The 19,775-nt window shown below is 38.1% G+C and overlaps 2 long non-coding RNA genes across 4 annotated transcripts; one reads left to right on the forward strand and one right to left on the reverse strand.

Moving 5' to 3' along the window:
* Positions 1-8,190: 8,190 nt before the first annotated feature.
* Positions 8,191-15,947, forward strand: LOC122029440. Of its 2 annotated transcripts, XR_006125059.1 has the most exons (5): positions 8,507-8,576; positions 8,631-8,821; positions 14,101-14,205; positions 15,577-15,640; positions 15,731-15,947. It is a non-coding gene; the product is annotated as an uncharacterized LOC122029440 (long non-coding RNA). The 2 variants fall into 2 exon arrangements; XR_006125060.1 differs by lacking the exons at positions 14,101-14,205; positions 15,577-15,640; positions 15,731-15,947 and adding an exon at positions 9,023-9,052 and having other exon boundaries at positions 8,191-8,516.
* LOC122029439 lies at positions 9,532-12,654 on the reverse strand. Of its 2 annotated transcripts, XR_006125058.1 has the most exons (4): positions 11,571-12,654; positions 11,297-11,461; positions 10,761-10,830; positions 9,532-9,945 (listed from the first exon to the last, which is right to left on the reverse strand). It is a non-coding gene; the product is annotated as an uncharacterized LOC122029439 (long non-coding RNA). The 2 variants fall into 2 exon arrangements; XR_006125057.1 differs by lacking the exon at positions 10,761-10,830.
* Positions 15,948-19,775: the final 3,828 nt, after the last annotated feature.

The following is a 19,775-nucleotide window of genomic DNA, read 5'->3' on the forward strand; positions in this document are numbered from 1 at the left end:
CATCATGCAAGCTTCACTTCAGATGCGCCTTCATGGAGCTCCAGGAATTTCTCCATAGTTCTTTGGCTGAGGTATAGCTTCCGATGTGGTTGACCTCTTGAGGTGGCCAACACTAAGCAGGTGGAACTCTGTTTTTCCATTGGCCATGAATTCTGCTTGTTCCTTCTTGGTCAAGTGATCTTCTTCGTTTACGTCGCCATTGTTATCGCGAGGTGCCACAAACCATACTTTATTGTTAGCAATATATCAAAGTCAGTTTTAAAAAATACCTCCATTTTTCTCTTCCAGTGAGACAACTCCCCTTCGAACTTAGGAAGATGAATGCTAGCTCTGGCCATCTTCTTCTTTTCTTTGGTCAGTAGTTAGTCATTCTAAAGCTTCCATGCTCTAATACCAATTCTTAGTCCTTTGGCGGCCGACTAGAGGGGGTATGAATAGCCCTACAATTACAATCGACATACCTTTCTCTTTCTTTCGGCGATAACTTTGACAATAAAAATAAATGAAATAGTTGAAAGAAATATGAAGTAAAAAGGTTACTTAGTTTGCAACCGAGGAGATTGATAATCCAAGGCAAATGAAACTCTTTAAGTTGGCTCATTCTTCGACATAAGTCGGAGGCGGAGAAATCTCGTACAAGACATTGACAACTCATGAACAACAAAAAAAGAGAAAGAATTCGAGTACAATTCAAGTGTTGTTCGAAACTAGGTGAACCAGGGCTTTATTTATACTTCGCTGGTCAAATCTATCCATTGATGACGTGACAGACTCCGGATGTCTAGATGGTAATCTGGATGCCTCAAGCATAGCAAATTCTATCTCTATGCAACGGCTTTATAATGATGCTAGGATAAGGTTTTATCCACTTTCGAGTGCCTGGGTTGATCCGCGCACTTGGACTGTTTCTAACGTGGACCCAAAAGTGATCCACACTGCAATAGACCGAAAAGGGCCCCTCACTAGCCCCAGGGTGGTCCGACCACCCAAACTAGATGGTCCAGGTGCCCAGACTAGATGGTCCGGGCACTCGGATGGTCCGAGTGCCCTAGCTAGCTGGTCTGGGCGCCTAGACTAGTCAGCCAACTACTGACTTGTCTGGAGTCTTCTCTGATCGCTAGATTCTTCTCCTATCGCTTGGGTGATTCTCTGGCCTTCCAGAGTTGAGCTCACCTGAATCCAACTCCAACCTTCTCCTCGAGTAGTCTTCCGCTCCAGCTTCTCGTCCCTCAAAAGTGTTGCACGTGCGTCCTTCTCGCTCCACCAGTGTACTCTTCCGCAGTTTCTCGTCCCTCAGATGCACTGAGCCTGTTGACTCAATTCTTGTGCTATCCTTTTCGTCTGTCGCATCTTTTGCTCGACTTCTTGCATTCTTAAGTCCCTTCACACTCAAACGTAAGGCATAAAAATATACAAAGCCTAACTTAACTTGGTTGACCACATCAAAATAATTATGATTAAGTCTAGGAGGAGATACAATCTTTTTGTATCAATTATTTTAATTTGCAAATTAAATATACTAAATTGCATATTCATTTAGTTTGCTATTTTAGTTTAACCCAAGTATATCTTGGGTTGATTCAAATCAAAAAGGGAGAGATTATGTTGGATCAGAAAGATGCTAGAGGGGGGTGAATAGCATTTGTCTCTTTTTAAAAAGGAATCGAGAATACGTAGCGGAAAAGAAACACGAAAGTACAAATGCTAATACAAGTAATTTTTACTTGGTTTGAAGCCTTCGAAAACTACTGCTCCAAGGCTCGCACTCGTTGTGTGCTTTCATTGGGAAATCACTATCAGTTTGAAAATAAGTTACAATGATTTCTTAGTACAAGAACCGAAATAAAAATATTACCGACAAACAGAAAGGAAACTTGTAGAATTCTTCATTCTTCGAACTTCGAAGTATCCTTTCGATATCATCGGAGCCTTTTCAGAGCAGTGTGCGAATATAAAAGTTGTAGTGGATGATTGTCTGAAGATGTTAGTCGAAGGTCTTTATATAGGTCAATTCCGGGTGCTTAGAACCCCTTCGGGCACATGGACCGTTGCTGATGTGGCGATCTCTCGTTGAAACTTGATCCGTTACGTTTATCCACCTCTGGGTGCCTGGACTATTGACGTGGGTTTGGCCAGTTGTCGCGCTCCAACTCAGCTTCTTGATGACTTTTCTATTCCAGGAGCTTGGACCAACCCCGGGCACCTGAAACGCCCTATTGCTTGGCTAGACCGCTCAGGCGAAGCTGGTTCAAGCGTCCAGACCAACTCTGGGCGCCTGGATCCCTTTCAGACACTCAGACACCCTTTTTTAGCAACTTCTTCCCTGCAAAAAAAGAGTTAGTCCAGGCATAAAAATTACCCTGCAAAATAAATTTAGCACAGTAAGTAAGATAGTAGTAATAATTAGATTCTGTCTTCCTAACACTAGGATTTAGTCAATGTCTCAGCTTAGATTTTCCAAATAGACCTAAGTTGGACTGTCACATACTATTCCCTCAACCAGGAACATGTCATCACTGGATTTCTCCTCCAGTTGCTTACCTTTTACTTACCAATATTATAAACTTCAAGTCCCTTGATCCACTAGGACTTCTTGTCGGATTTCAACTAATCTGGACTTCCTCTTGCCAGATCTCAACCGATTTGGACTTCGTGTCAGCTATCAACCGAGCTGGACTTCCTCCTACTAGATCTCAACCAATCTGATCTTCGTGCTAGCTATCAACCTAGTTGGACTTCAACCTAGTATTTCAGTCCTCTAGACCTATCAACTCATTCACACTTGGTAAAATAATTAGATCACAAACACTCTAACTTTAATCCACTTGCTATTCATAAAAGCGTGAGTTAGATCATTAGTGCAAATTGCACCAACAGATTATAAGTACTCCATGTTAGTTTTTATGTGATCAACTAAGTTAAGTTATGCTCTACATATTTTTATGTCTTGCATCTGAGTGTGCAAGGACTTAGGCATGCAAGAAGTCAAGAGGAAGACAAGGCGGACGAGAAGGATAGGACAAGAATCGAGTCGACGGGCTTGGTGCATCCAAGGGATGAGAAGCTGTAGAAGAGTACATCGACGGAACGAGAAGGACGTGCATGTGGCGCTTCTTGGGATGAGAAGGCAGAGCGGAATACTACTCAGGAGAAAGCCGAAGTTAGGTTCGGGTGAGCTCAACTCTGGAAGGTCGGAGGATCACCCAAGCGATCGGAAAAGAAGCCAGCCACCGGAGAAGACACCAGACGAGTCAGCAGTTGGCTGACTAGTCCGGCGCTTGGACCAACTAGTCTGGGCACTTAGACCATCTAGTCTGGGTGCCCGGACCACCTCGGTGCCAATGAGGCACCCTTTTCAATCTGTTGCAGTGTGGATCACTTTTAGGTCCATGTCAGCAATGATCTGGGTGTCGGATCAGTTCAAGTGCCCGAAAGTGGATAAAACCTTATCCTAGTGTCGTTGCGAAGTCATTGCATAAAGATAAAATTTGCCACACTGGAGGCACCCAAATTACCATCTAGGCACCCGGAGTCCGCCACATCAGCAACAGATATATTTGACTAGCGGACTATAAATAGAGCCCGGGTTCACTTAGTTTCGAACAACACTTTAATTGTACTCGAATTTTTTCTTGTTCTTTATTTTTAATGAGCTGTCAACGTCTTGTATGAGGATTCTCCACCTCCAACTTGTGTCAAAGGAGTCGACTTAAAGAGCTTCATTTACCTTGAATTAGCAACTTCCTCGTTGCAAACCAAGTAACCTTTTTGTGTCGTATTTCTTTTAGCCATTGCATTTATTTTTCATTGTCGAAGTTAACGCTGAAAGAAAGAGAAAGATATTTCGATTGTAATTACAAGGCTATTCACCCTTCTCTAGTCGGCCACTAAGTGACTAAGAATATCAAGAAAATTTTCGATGGAGGTAAAATATCGATCTTTTCTATATAAATGATCATTATATTAGGATAAAATATTTTGACCATATAAGATAGTTTGGGATGAATAATATCATTTGTGCTCCAATAAGAAAATAATTTAGCAATGATGAAACCTTCTCTTAACCCTTTTTTTCTCTCTTTTATAATAAAATTATAGCAATGATGATCTTGATCTAGTCTAGCATACGCTTCTATCTCAGATTCGAATGAAGAACTTTCATCCCAAGTGGTTTTGAGATTCTTGTGCTTGGATTGCCTTGCCACTTTATCTTTCTCCTTCTTGAGCTTTATCCTTGATGTGTCTTTCTTCATGAAAATTGTAGCATCAAACTTTTCTTTTGGTTCTTGGATTTTTCTTGGCTTGCATCTCATTAAATTTTTTAGATCTAAAAAACTTTTTGAATTTCCTTACTATATACTCTTCTTGGTCTGCATCAAGATTTGAGTTTGACTTGTGTTTATCCTTCTTATTATCTCTCAGTGCTAGGTTCTGACTTGACTATTTTTTTTATATCTGCACATCTAGATTCATGTAATTCTAATGTTGAAAAGAGGCCTTCTAGTATACTTACCTCTAGATCCTTTGATATAAATATGCGTCTATGATCAAGGCCTACTCTAGAGTTCTGGGAAAGGCATTGAGTGCGTAGTGGACTGAGTCCCAGTTGGTTACCACTTTGTCGAGATTGATTAGTCCGATGATTAGCTCCTTGATCTTCACGTGTAGTGGAGGCACTGTCTCACCTTTTTCTAAACAGAGGTTTGTCAGTTGACTCTAAAGAATGTCCCATCGTGCCAGCTTTGCTTCAGATGTGCTTTCATGGAGCTCCAGGAATCTCTCCCATGGTTCTTTGGCTGAGGTGTAGCTTCCGATGCAATTGACCTCTTGAGGTGACCGAACACTGAGCAGGTGGAATTTTGTTTTTTCGTTGGTCATGAATTCTACTTGCTCCTTCTTGGTCCAGTGATCTTCTTCTTTTACGCCACTGTTGTTATCGTGAGGTGACACAAACCATACTTTATTGATAGCAATATATCAAAGTCAATTTTAAAAAAATACCTTCATTTTTCTCTTCCAATGTGTGAAGTCTCCTTCGAACTTAGGCGGGTGAATGCTAGCTCTGGCTATCTTCTTCTTTGCTTCAGTCGGCGGTTAGTTCTTCTAAAGCTCTCATGCTCTGATACTAATTCTTAGTCCCTTGGCGGCCGACTAGAGGGTGGTATAAATAACCCTGCAATTACAATCGACATACCTTTCTCTTTCTTTTGGTGTTAACTTCGATAATAAAAATAAATTCAATAGATGAAAGAAATACGAGACAAAAAGGTTACTTAATTTACAATCGGAGAGATTACTAATCCAAGATAAATGAAACTCTTTAAGTCTACTCCTTCTTCAACACAAGTCGAAGGCAGAGAAACCTTGTACAAGATGTTGACAACTCATGAACAATAAAGAACAAGAAAGAATTCGAGTACAATTCAAGTGTTGCTCGGCACTAGGTGAACCAGGGCTCTATTTATAGTCTATTGGTCAAATCTATCTGTTGCTGATGTGATGAACTCCGGATGCCTGAATGATAATCCGGACACCTCAAGCGTGACAAATTCTATCTCTACGCAACGACTTTGCAATGACACTGGGATAAGGTTTTATCCACTTCCGGGTGCCTGGACTGATTCAGGCACCTGGACTATTGCTGATGTGGATCCAAAAGTGATCCACGCTGCAACAGACAAAAAAAGGGCACATTGCTGGCCTCGGGTGATCTGGGTGCCCGGACTAGATGGTCCGGGTGCTCGAACGGTTCAGGTACTTTGGCTAGTTGGTTCGGGCGCCTGGACTAGTCAGCCAACTATTGACTCATCCAGCGTCTTCTCCGGTCACTAGATTTTTCTTGGTAGCTTAGGTGATCCTCTGGCCTTCCAGAGTTGACATCACCCGAATCCAACTCTGGCCTTCTCCTCGAGTAGTCTTTTTCTCTAGCTTCTCGTCCCTCGGAAGCATTGCGCATGCGTCCTTCTCGCTCTACCAATGTACTCTTCTATAGTTTCTCGTCCCTCAAATGCACCGAGCCCATCGACTCAACTTATGTGCTATCCTTTTCGTCCGCCACATCTTTTGTTCAACTTCTTGCATTCCTAAGTCCCTGCACACTCAAACATAAGGCATAAAAATTTGCTGAGCTTAACTTAACTTGATTGATCGCATCAAAACAATTAAGATTAAGTCTAGAGGTATAATTTTGTGTATCAATAGTTTTAATTTGCAAATTAAATGTACTAAATTGCATATTCATCTAGTTTACTATTTTAGTTTAACCTAAGCTTAACTTGGGTTGACTCACATCAAAAAGGAGGAGATTATATTAGAACGGAAAGATGCTAGAGGAGGAGGAGGAGGAGGGGGGGGGGGGGGGGGGGGGGAATAGCGTTCGTCGTTTTTTAAAAAGGAAATAAGAATCGCAGTAGAAAAGAAACACGAAAGTACAAATGCTAACACAAATAATTTTTACTTGGTCAGAACCTTTGACAACTCCTACTCTAAGACTCACACTCATTAAGTGCTTTTGTTGGACAATCACTATCAGTTTAAAAATGAGTTACAACGATTTCTGAGTACAAAAACTGAAATAAAAATATTACTGACAAATAAAAAGGAAACTTGAAGAATTCTTCGTTCTTCAAACTTTGGAGCAGCTTTTCGATGTCGTCGGAGCCTTTTTCGGAGCAGCGCACAAATATGAAAGTCATAGCAAATAATTTTTTGAAGTTGCTGGCCGAAGGCCTTTTATAGACCCATTCTGGGTGTCTGGAACCCCTCCGGGCGCCTAGACCGTTGTTGACGTGGTGATCTCTCATTGAAACTTGATCCGTCATGTTTATCCATCTTCAGACGAGTGGAACCCCTCTGGGCGCCTAGACCTTTGACGTGGGTTCGACCAGTCGTCGCATTCCAACTCAGCTTCTAGATGACTTTTCTGGTCCGGACGCTTGGATTGTCCTGGTACCTGGCCAGGCCGTCTGGCGCAAAGCTGGTCTGGGCGCCTAGACCAACTCTGGGCACCTGAACTATGGGCGTCCGGATCCCTTCCGGGCGTCCGGACACCCTTTTTCAGCTACTTCTTCCCTACAAAATAAGAGTTAGTTCAGGCATAAAAATTACCCTACAAAAAAAAGTTAGTATAATATTAAGATTGTAGTAGTAATTATATCCTATCTTTCTAAGACCAGGATCTAATAAAGGTCTCAACTTAGATTTCTCAAATGAACATAAGCTGGATCGGCACCTACTGTTCCCTCAACTGGAAACGCATTTTCACTAGATCTCTCCTCTAGTTGCTTACCTTTTACTTACCAATATTACATACTTCAGGTTCCTTAACCCACTAGGACTTCTTGTCAGATTTCAACTAATCTGGACTTCCACGTGCCAGATCTCAACTGATCTGGATTTCGTGCCAACTATCAACCTAGCTGGACTTCCTCCTGCCAGATCTCTGTTAGGATGTATACTAAAAGTCTAGCTTTTTGTAAATATTTATTTTGAAATAAGAATCACATTGGTCAAATGTCTACATTTATGTTAAATGTAGTTGTCCATTTAATTTATATTGTAGATAATATGGTGTGTGGTGTCACACAAAAGATCATGTTATCAGTTTCTTATAAATTATAAATACTAGCACACAACTAAGATGGAATGGGGTAAATCATTGGAATGGTTGTAGTGTAATTTGGTATTAGTTTATCTTCACTATAAAATTACACTAGTACACTATGTGTGTATTGAGCAGGACCCACTACTAGAAATAATGCCTATTATGACATTTTCTTAGTGACACTTAATTTAAAATGTCATTATAAATATTTTTTAATGACACTTATGAAGAAAAATTATTTATAAAAATAAAATATCTTATTAGATCACCTATAGTGACAAAATTGATAATTGTCATTACAATTTAATTCATTCTATTTATTTTCACTAACCTAGACTTATCTCTTTCCCGCAGACATTCCTTTCCTCTTCCCTTTCTTCACACCTTTTCTCTTTGCAGATTCTTCCTTCTCCGCAGCAAGCAGGGAGGATCTCGTCTTCCCTCTCCACGGCGAGTAGGGAGGATCTCGTCTTCCCTCTCCACAGCGAGTAGGGAGGATCTCTTCTTCTCTCTCTGGTTTAATTTCTCTCCACAAGTTGATCCCCAAACCCTAGCCAAAATGGTGATCTCCAATTGAAGATCCAAGCGTAATTCTACGATGCGACACTTCTTCCTCCACATCATTGGCATCTTTACCGTGGTATTATTTATCCTCCTCCCTTCCACCGCCACAGTGCCGGTGGTGGCCGAAACGGAGTAGAATTTGTCATCATCGTCATCTTCGGCCTCAGATCTATACTTACATGGCCTCCATTTTTCGCGATCGGTGTTGACCCTCTGATCAAACGCCTTAAACACGCGAGTGGAGCTGATACAAAAGTAGGTGGAGACCACGCCGCCGTTGCCTCTGACTACACCTCGTACGCGCACATCTCAATCTAGAGAGCTTGAAGCAGACGCGGGTCTTCATTGAGTTAGCTCGCAACCTCTGCCTTCTCCTTGATGTCTCCTTTCTTTGCCTGAACCATTTAAGGTTTTACTTACCTGAGATGTACCTAAAACTGCACGAAATTCTATTGTGGTGTAGCGAGATCTCACAATATTGTGGAAAATTGATATGGATGGGAAGGTGAATGGAGCAGTTGAGACATGCTTGGGGTCTTTTCATCGTTATGCAAATATATGAATTTCTCACAAACCTTTATCAAGGAGAAGTTTGACCTTCATTCGTGGAAGAAGGAAAAGTGCACTAAACATTGTCATTATTGGCAGAATCTTGTAAGTTACCAACTTTATAGTGGTATCATTTTCAAATTTACATTTGTTGTTTTACTAAAGAAAATATTGTCAGATAGCTATAACTTTATTTTGAGTTAACATATTCTATGAGAAACATTAACTATATTTACAACATGTCATATATATGAATTGATTTGATATCATGCACATGGAGAAAAGTGAATTAATTATCATGTAGAGAGGAAAGATTGAGATCAAGTGTATCGACACTACAAGAAAAAAGCCTAACAACAACGGTTTTTCACCGTTGTCGTAGCCCCTTTCGGACTGTTGTTAAAGGTCGTGTTGTTAAAAGGGGTGCCCAAAGACAACAGTTTTTAACCGTTGTCTTTGAAGGCAAAGACAACAATTTTTAACCGTTATCTTTGAAGGCAAAGACAACAGTTTTACAACGGTGAAAAACCGTTGTCTTTTCCTTCAAAGACAACAGTTTTTCACCGTTGTCTTTGAGCGTCTACCTTTAATAACAGGATCTTCAACAACAGTTTTAAACTATCTATGACAATGGTGAAAACTCGTTGTCTTTTTTAGATAAAAAATAAAAAAAAAATTAATACACAATTTTCCAATATTATAAATCATTCAAAATACTAAATTTCAAAATAAAATTTAATATACAATTTTCTAACATTCAAAAATAATATCTATAACATTCTGAAGAAATTTCATAAGCAACCAACAAAATTTCATAAGCAACCAACAAAATGATAACACTATTATAACAAAGGTAGAATAATATAACATGAGATTTTCTAATCTGTTTTGACTGTTGAACTTTTGCTCCTAATCTGTTTCAAGGACCGCAGTGCTGCTACGGTGCTCTTCATGTATAAGCTCTGCATATATTTAATCTCCTCCAACTCCGGAACGCTCCCACCTGATTGTGTCGGCTTTGGCACTCCATTTTGTCCGTCGCATTTTGCTGAAATTGACAGGTTGTTGTTGGGGAAGAGGTGGTCGAGCATAGCCACACACTCCTTCACGAGTTTGTATATATAGGAGATCAGTTGTAAAGAATGGCTACTGCAGCACCTTTTCGATGAAGGGTTGCCTGATAAGTGCTCCTGTTCTCTTGTCATACTTCTTCAGTATTTTCACTAGACCTAAATTCATCACAACAAGAATAATAAACCATCTAAATGAGTGCACAAATTAAAAAAAAAAAAAGAACCAGAAGAAAGGACAGAACAGTTAATCAATAACACTCAGATAATTGTAAACTATAATTAGGCTCTGTTCATGACTATGCTAACATGAGTTTCCTTGTTAACAAATTGAGAAATAATTGTTTGGATAAATTAACAAACAAGACATGTAATATCTAAAACAAATGGGAGAGTTTGATACCTAAATAAAATCAACCTTGTTCAGTCAATGTAAAATAAGTTAAACTGCATTGGTAGTAGGCAAATAACATAAAATTTTCTGTTGTGGAAGTTATAATGAGAGTGGATTGATTGTTTCACCAATGACGAGAAATATTACTGTGTGATTTGAAGAAGAAATCCAAACATCTATTCTGTTGAATGCTAATTTATCATAACCTAGCAAAACAAATTTACCAAGCTACTCCAACGTCCTTCTTAATCAATCTGATCAATTAGTAAACATGATTGTAGAATAAAACCCATAAATTGCCTCTGAAGCGAAAGTGCTAAGTTTATACTAGACTGAATGTAATTCATACACCATATGGATTGTTTGCAATGAAAATTACAAGCTCCAAAAAAAAAAAAATAAAGGTTTGAAACATAAAGGGATATCAATCCATCACAACTTAGATTGTTTGGAGGATCCACAGAAGTGTATTAATTTACATGTTAGAATACTGAAAATAAGCTACAGTGAAATCTTTAATGTGTACCATGGACTACATAAGAATATATCAAGAAAAAGTTGAATTTTTATGGAAACCTACCCGTGTAGTTAATTACGTGATCTTCTCCTTAGCCTTTACTTTCCTTTGAACATTCTTCCTTGATAGTGATCTTCAAAATTATATTAATTGTCAAGATGCATGCTATAAAACTGTTCAAACAATCACTTAGATAAAGCACAAACAATCACTTTGTTTGTGCTTTAAGATCCTACAAAGATTGAATTGCACATGGCAAAGATGTCGTCAGCCTGCAAACTTCTCGCTTAAATCTATTTCCAAAAATGAAATACTAGTAGCGATATTGAACTATTTTTCTAGTTGTCAGTCTTTCTTGCAAAGGATGCAGTTTAATTTTCATTGACAGATAACATGTTGCATAAATACTTGACTAGCTGTAATATGAGTATGAAGTACTCGGGGATTAACTGTTGGAGTTATCTTTCAAATGTCAAATTAATGGAGAAGGACCTAACCTATCATAGTTTTCAAATAAAACATCTCAACAACCTGGGAAATGATGGGATAAAATGATTATCACGGCAATTTATATTAAACAAAAAGAGATTTCTACTTACATTGCAGGATAAGCCTATGAGTTTTTTGAATTAGATGATGATGCAGATTGACTGCCTTTTGTTTCCTTGACATTTTTCATTTTTTGGGTTCAAGGTACTTGAATCCATCTTCTGACCTCCTCTTTTGGGTATATAAAAATCAGACGGACCATAGCACAAAATTCCCTGCAGAAAATTTTACAACACCAATTGTCAACATATCCACTTTATACATAGAAAATGGAAGATATATATACATAAGAGAAGAACATTAGGAATGTAGAAGCATGCTTACTGCCAAGGGTCATCTCCAACAAGCATTATATCATCCTCATTATCAGTAAATACAATCATCCAATTTTTATTTGGAGCCATCAATTCTCCTTTGAATTCAAATAGCTGATCTAACTCCTCGATCAATTGGTCATAACCATCAAACTTTGTCAAGTCAACAGATCTTCCAAGTGCAACACCCTGCTTATGAACCTGATATCAAAATGGAAACAGAATCATCTTCTCCAATAAAAAAGAGGTACATTCTATAGCATGACATTCTTGATCTACTAAGGGACTGAATGGAGATGGACACTACACATTAAGTCAAATAAAGTAAGCATGTAATGAAACTAAGCATGGAATGTAACTTAGAGCATTAAAGAAAGCTAATCTACCCTAGCCTAATTGCATTCAAATGAAGAACAAAACTTATAGCAATTGCAAAAGATAAGACAAGCAAACATTAAGTGAAATAAAGTGCACGAATTTAAACCTACTGTTGGAAGAAACATTTTGTCGAACACCTTATGAGCATAAATCGAAATGACATGAGTACGTGCAAATCTAAAACATGGGAGAACAACTCAATACAAGCATCAAACAATCAACTAAAAGAAACATCACTATCAATTCGAATCAAGTGAAGAAACTGCAACAAACAAAAGCTGTCCAGATCTGTTGAAGAATTGCTGATCGAACTTGAAGACTGCTGTGGAAGAAAAGGTGGAGCTGTGACTGGCCAAATCTGGTCCGGATGAAGGAAGTAGTGCTGGAATTGAAGTCTGCTGTGCTGACCAAATCTGGAGAAGATGTTGCTGCTCGAACTCAGAACTCGGAGGAATGAAGTCGCCTGTTGAATCTGTCGCGAACCCTAGCCCGCGCGAGGAAGAAATGCCGCGAACACAGAGGACGTCGCGAACAGAGAGAAGACTGAGCGGTAGAGGCAAAATTCCTTGGCTGCGGTGTGAATAGAAGAAGGAAGGAGATGGTGTCCGGCCGGCGGCGGTGGTTGAGTGGAGGTGGCCGCCGGCCGTCAGTGAAGGAGAAGAAACGACAGTCGCGTGAGAAGGAGCCGAACGGGAGAAGATGCGATGCCCCCCATTAGAAATGCTTGCTTTGTGGATTTATTCCCCCAAATCCGATCCGACGGTCCTGATCAACCCAGATCCGAAGGAGTGGCTGAGATCAAATTTGAGTGAACGGTCGAGATCAACTGAAACCCATTGAATGGTCCGGATGGCTAGATCAAGATGAGCGGCTCAGATCACGCCAGATCTACACAGATTGGTCAAAATCAACCAGATCTTGATGAACGGTTAGAATTAATCAGATCTGAATCTTTCATTTAATTTGCTTCAGATTTGATCCAATGGCTCAAATTTCTTCAGATTGAACTTCTCATTGACTCAAGTCTTTATGTTCAATTTGGATCAACTTGAGCTCAATTCCTAGAAAATAAAAGTGCACAATTATAAATAGAAATCCATAAAAATAGGAAGAATTATAACAAAACTCACAATATAAATCCAACTTAATAAACATGATAAAAATCAACAATTAATCATATGAAAGGATTAAAACATGAAAATTAAGGGTAGAAATAATGTATCAAAATGCTAATTATCAAGGGCTCGGGAGGTATTTGTGGCGGTGAGCTGGGACAGAGGAATAGGGCAATGTCAACACTAGAGTAAAGATCGGTTAGAGCAAACCTGGTTCGATCATCGAAGCTGCGATGTGTAGAGAGGCGCCGCAGGAGGTTAGATCTAGGGTTCAAACCCCTCTTAACCGGAGATCCACCAATGCAGGGTCGACGACTCTAGGAGAAGAGAAATCTCTGGATGGACTCCAGTGATCAGTGGAGAAGAGCCTTAGTCGGCGGTGGACGCTTGGTGCTAGCGCTATCGATTTCCTCATGGCTTCGGCGTCGGGGAAGAGTTAGGGCTCAGCGACGGCAGCTATGGCGTTGATCGGAGCAAGGCACGACTCAATGAGGCTTCAGCCGACGTTGAGTAACTCTTGGCTGGTGGTTATGTATGCAGGGAGAAGAAGTATCGCGGCGTCGATAGGCGGCGAGGATCAGCGTCAGGTTGGGAAGGAGGAGAAAGGGGAATCAGCAGTGGTGACCTAGGCTCACGCGAACAAAAAAAACTCTTTGTTCGTGAGTTTTTTTTCGTGAAGTTAAAAAAAACTATTATTTTTTTGGAATTCAACAACATTCAATAGACAACAGTTTAATAAAACTGTTGTATATTATCATGTAAGCAACGCTAAAAGACAACAGTTTTTTAAAACCGTTGTCTTTGACATACATTAGACAATAATTTTTTAAAAATCGTTGTCTTTGACATACATTAGACAACAGTTTTTTAAAAACCGTTGTCATTTTAAAAAAAATTATGGTGAACAACAACGGTTTTCAATAAAATCGCTGTTAAATGGCAAAAAGACAACAGTTTCTCGAAAAACTATTGTCTATTAGGTGTGGTTAAATCTAAAATTTCTTGTAGTGCGAGAACATCACAAGTCGTCATGTTACCTTTTGCAAGAGAACGAATGGGCTGCTCAAGAAAGCCTATGAATTGTCTGTGCTCTGACGTCGCACTAATCGGCTTCTCCGCCCACGACCGCTTGTATGAGTACTCCAATAACAGGTAGCTAAGTGACTATTGTTTTTCACCATTTAGTTTTATCATCACTTTCATTGTATTATCACACAGTTTATATCTTTTCTCTCTATTCAAGAAGATGATGACATGTAGATTTGCTGATTTAATTTTGATGTTAAAACTTTGTTCTAAATTTCCTTTCATGTTGCATCTTTGAAATATTATGGATCAGCACAAAGATGCTAAAATATTTGTGTCAGTTTAATGCGATGATGTAATATATCCCTTTTGCTACAAGAGTATTTGGGTGATACAACACGCATAGAATACATTTACTATAAACTAAGATTTTTAAGATTTTATCTATCTTCTCTTCCTCTTTATCTTTTCTTGAGTTGCTCTATGAAGCTAGGAAAAGGCCTTACATAATCCATTATCATGATTGGCAGACAGCCTTTGTTGTATGGACCAAATCCTATCTTCTTAAATCGTGCTGTCTGATGGTCATTGATTTCTAGTGAAATTCAATGGACCTTAGCTTTATAGATCTATGGTTTATTAACGTAATCATATTTTTTTAAAAAAATTTAGGTACCACTTTATTGGGGCATATATGCTGCAAAGAGTTTGAATTCAGCTAGAATTTGCTTTACCTGCCACAACTTTGAGCATCAAGGAATAGCTCCTGCTTTAAAATTGTCATCATGGATAGGTCTTGATGTTCACCACATGAACAGATCTGATAGGATGCAGGATAATTCGGCACATGATAGAGTTAATCCTGTCAAAGTAATTACATAGACCACTATGCAATTGTTTTAAAACTAAGTAAATATTTTTTTTCCATATTACTCTTCTAATGCAATTAGTCAAAATTTCAGGGTGCAATTGTATTCTCTAACATTGTTACTACTATATCACCAACATTGTTACTACTTTTTACCAATTCTAATATATCCTTGTGTGTTGAAGTGGAAAAATTCTCAAGACTAGCTAGGGTTTTTAAAGCACGAGCACTATTTTTGTTGCTTTTCTTTTTATTTATTTATTTTTTGGTAGAGTTCATAAAGTACAGGTATCAATCTCTCGTGCTCTTTTATGTTTGTCAAAGTAGTCTATATATCTAGTTCAAAGCTTTACCAATTTCTTTATGTATGTGCCTATCCATTAAATTTCAAGTAGAATTGGAGTTAAGGTTGATAGTTTAAAGAAGTGTGAATAAACTCAGCTCTATTAAGTTTGTGTAGTATGCATTTTCCCTAATTGGTTTAAGTGATAATGAGAGGACTGATTACTGGTGTTGATTGACAAGTAAAGTTTGTTGATTTATTTTGTTACTAATGATGTTTGCTTTGTTGGTGCACATATACTGTTATGGAAACAAAAACTTTTCATTGTTTTCTTTGGTGTTTGTAGTTAACAGTAAGTGAAGACTACTATTAGGTGCATATGGAATGATACTTTGCATTTTTCTCGTTTGGTATGATATATATATTTTGAACTATTTTTATTAATTTTGTATCTTCGTTGTTTTATTTCACTTATACAAATATATACATTGTATTTGCAGGTGACAGGTACTTGGATTTTTATGAATCAATATAATGGTTGAAGATGATCCATCTAATCGAGTTTTAAATTTACAAGACTTTGTTAGTATTACAATTTAATATTTTGAGTGTATTTGTAGGTTGTTTTGGATGTAAAAGATTTATCATTAGTATTGCATTTGTAAATTTGACTCAAATGAGTATTGGATGAATAAAAATATCTATGAGTCCTTTAAATTTTATTTTGTAATTTTTTCTATTCTAGATGGTCAATGAATTGTGATGATATGTAAATATTGAATTCAAGTTATTTATACTAAATAAAAATTAATGATAATTTTTAATGTATTTATAAATTATTATAATGATATTTATTATGACATTATAAATTAGTTTAGGTGACATTTATAAATGTCCTTAAAATATAATTTTTCCTGACATTTTTGACTGTCGATGTATCCGTATATTGTGACACTTTTAAAGTTAACATTGATATTGTATACAGACATCATAAAATGTCAGGAATGCGAGGAGGTCTAAGACGACATCACTTTATAGGGCGTTTTTCGGTGATGTCACTAAAACTTGAGTGTCACCAAAAATATACTATAAGGACATTTATGTGTGTCATTATAGACCTTTTTTCTTGTAGCGACCATTTGAGGTTGTTTCTTTTTATACTGACTACATAAAAGAACAAAACCTCTAATATTATAGATGCACGTACTCTTAATCCTGATATAATAACAAGCACATATACTTAGTATGTATTTCTTTAATTTATCAATGAGTGAGATTTAGTTCGTTAAATCAATAGACCCGATAAGTTGGGAAATGATATTATTTATATGGTGTGTTGTTGATTATAGAAGGAAACTGTGTCCTAGTAATCTAGGTTGATGATGCCCCCTTGAGGAGCTCATAAGGATTGTCATGTAAACCCTATAGGTGGACTTAGTCCGGCATGACAATGAAGTTGAGTGGTACTACTCTTGGAGCTAGATATTAATTAAATAAGTTGTCAGTAACACATTTAATTAGTGGACATTTGATATCTTAAACATAGGGAGACTAACGCACTCATGATAAGAAGGAGCCCATAATGTAATTTGGGATTGGTGCGGTAGTTCAATAATAACTCTTTAGTGGTATGAGTTATTATTGATGAATTTAATTTGGGTGTTCGGGGTGAACAAAGAAAGCTTAAGCTCATTGGGAGACCAAAGCCAATTTTCCTCTCGGTCTCTGTTGTATCCTCTATAAAGCCTTGTATCCACCCTAAGCCCATCTTCTAGTCCATGTTGTGGCCGGCCAAGTACATCTTGGTGTCCAAGATGTGGCCGGCCAAGTCCTTCATGGAGCCCAAGTAGGGGTCGGGCAAGCCATGCTTGGTGACCAAGCATGGGGCCGGCCAAAGTAAAAGGAAAAGGAAGTTTTTGATTAAAAATAAATTTTTGTTAAAATCTTTCCTTATTTGTAGTTATCTACAATGGTTAAAAGAGAGATTTTATTTTTGTTAAAATCTTTCCTTTTTTGTAGTTATCTACAATGGTTAAAAGAAAGATTTTAATTTTGTTTAAAACTTTTCCTTTTATATCCATCTACTAAGGGAATTTAAAAGAGAGATTTTAATCTTTCCTTTTATATCCACATGGTTTTAAAAGAGAGTTTTAAATTTTAAAATCTTTCCTTAAAAAAGATATTTTAATTTTTTATAAAACTTTCCTTTTTGGTAACCATGATTTAAAAGAGAAGTTTTAATTTTAATCTTTCCTTTTTTGTAGATGTCTACATGATTTAAAAGAGAGAGATTAATTTTAAAACTTTCCTTTATTGTCATGTACAATAGGAAATTAAGAAAAGAGATAGTTTAATTGTTGCTAAAATTTCCTTTTTAAAAGGGTGGCCACAAATAAGGAAGTTTTAATTATGTTTAAAACTTTCCTTTTTTACAATGAGCAAGGATTATAAAAGAAGAGGAGGTGATGCCTTATAGTGTAACACATATTATTATTCTCCTCTTCTCCTTGCTTGTGGTCGGCCCTCTCCTTCTCTCTTCCCTTAAGGACGGCGACATCTATATTCCCTTCTTCCTCCTTTTCTTCCTTCTAAGGTCGGAGCTTGAAGAAGAAGAAGGAGAAGACAAGAAGTACCTAGGTGGCTAGTTGCTTGGAGGGGAAGAAGAAGAGGAAGAAAGTTTCCTATTTTGGCATCCCTTGGTGGCTCGAGAGTCTTGGAGGAGAAGAAGTGGTTCGGGTGGATTCCATCTTGGTAGATCGTTGCCCACACAACGTCCAAGAGGAGGAGAGGAATACAATAGAAGATCAAGAGGTCTTTAGCTACAAAGAAAGGTATAACTAATTAATGGTTTCCGCTTCGAATTAATTAGTTAGTTTTCTTTGCATGGATTCTGAAACACCAACACAAGAGGCTAGCGATTTTATGTTTCGATTTTGAGCTATCGATTTTGTATTTCGATTTTGCGTTTCGATCTTGTGTTTCTATTGTGGTCTCTGTAGTTAAACCTAGGGTTACTGTAAGAAGTTAAATATCCAATTTATTTGAAAGACTTTGTCTAGGAAGTGGTGGATGATCCCATAATTAAGAAGGCGTAGTGTCTCACCATGTTTAACCTGGAAGTCAATCTTTGAAATAGATATTTAATCAACTTTTGTAATATGGTTTAACTTAGGAAGATCACATCGGTTAAATTTGGAGTAAAAATGTTAAGTATCGTTTCCAATCTAAGTTTAACTTCTGAAGAGTAACTTGGATTAATAATGTTAAGCATCGTTTGCAATCCAAGTTTAACTTCAGTAGAGCACATGGGTAGCTAGGTTAAGTTCTGTGTTTGTACAAATTTTTGTACAGGGGAAACAGAACGGTGTTCCGAGTAGCAACCAATAATCTCAACCAATCTGGTCTTCGTGTCAACTATCAACCTAGCTAGACTTCAGCCTGGTATTCTGGTCCTTTAGACCCATCAACTACTGCACACTTGGTAAAACAATTATATAAAAAACACTCTAACTTTAATCCACTTGTCATTCATCAAAACCCGAGTTTGATCATTAGTGCAAATTGCACCAACAGATTATAAGTACTCCGTGTTAGTTTTGATATGGTCAACCAAGTTAAGCTAAGCTCTGTGTATTAATATGCCTTGCATCTGAGTGTGTAAGGACTTAGGAACACAAGAAGTCGAGAGGAAGACGTGATGGACGAGAAGGATAGCATGAGAATTGAGTCAACGAGCTTGGTGTATCCGAGGGATGAGAAGCTGTGGAAGAGTACACCGGCGGAGAGAGAAGGACCTACGCACGACACTTCTTGAGACTAGAAGCCGGAGCGGAATTCTGTTCAAGGATAAGGTTGGAGTTGGATTTGGATGATCTCAACTCTGGAAGGTCGAAGGATCACCCAAGCGACCGGAGAAAAAGCCAGCCATCAGAGAAGACGTCGGACGAGTCAGCAGTTGGCTAACTAGTCTAGGCACCTGGACCACCTAGTCCGGGTGCCCGGACCACCTTGGCACCAGTGAGACATCCTTTTCGGTCTGTTACAATGTGGATCACTTTTGGGTCCATATCAGCAACAGTCTGGGCACCCGGATCAGTTCAAGTGCCCGAAAGTGGATAAAACCTTATACCAGCATCGTTGTGAAGCCGTTGTGTTGAGATAAAATTTGCCACACTGGAGGTCCCCGGATTACCATCCAGGCGCCCGGAGTCCACCACGTCAGCAACAGATAGATTTGATTAGCGGACTATAAATAGAGCTCTTGTTCACTTAGTTTCAAATAACACTTTAATTGTACTCGAACTCTTTCTTATTCTTTATTGCTCATGAGCTGTCAACGTCTTGTACAAAGTTTCTCTGCCTCCAACTTATGTCGAAGGAGTCAACTTAAAGAGCTTCATTTAATTTGGATTAACAACCTCCCCGATTATAAATTAAATAACTTTTTTACCTCATATTTCTTTCAGCCATTTCATTTATTTTTCATTGTTGAAGTTAATTCTGAAAGAAAGAAAAAGGAATTTTGATTGTAATTATATGACTATT

The sequence above is a fragment of the Zingiber officinale genome, chromosome 10B, assembly GCF_018446385.1.
Source record: "Zingiber officinale cultivar Zhangliang chromosome 10B, Zo_v1.1, whole genome shotgun sequence".
Taxonomy (NCBI): Eukaryota; Viridiplantae; Streptophyta; class Magnoliopsida; order Zingiberales; family Zingiberaceae; genus Zingiber; species Zingiber officinale.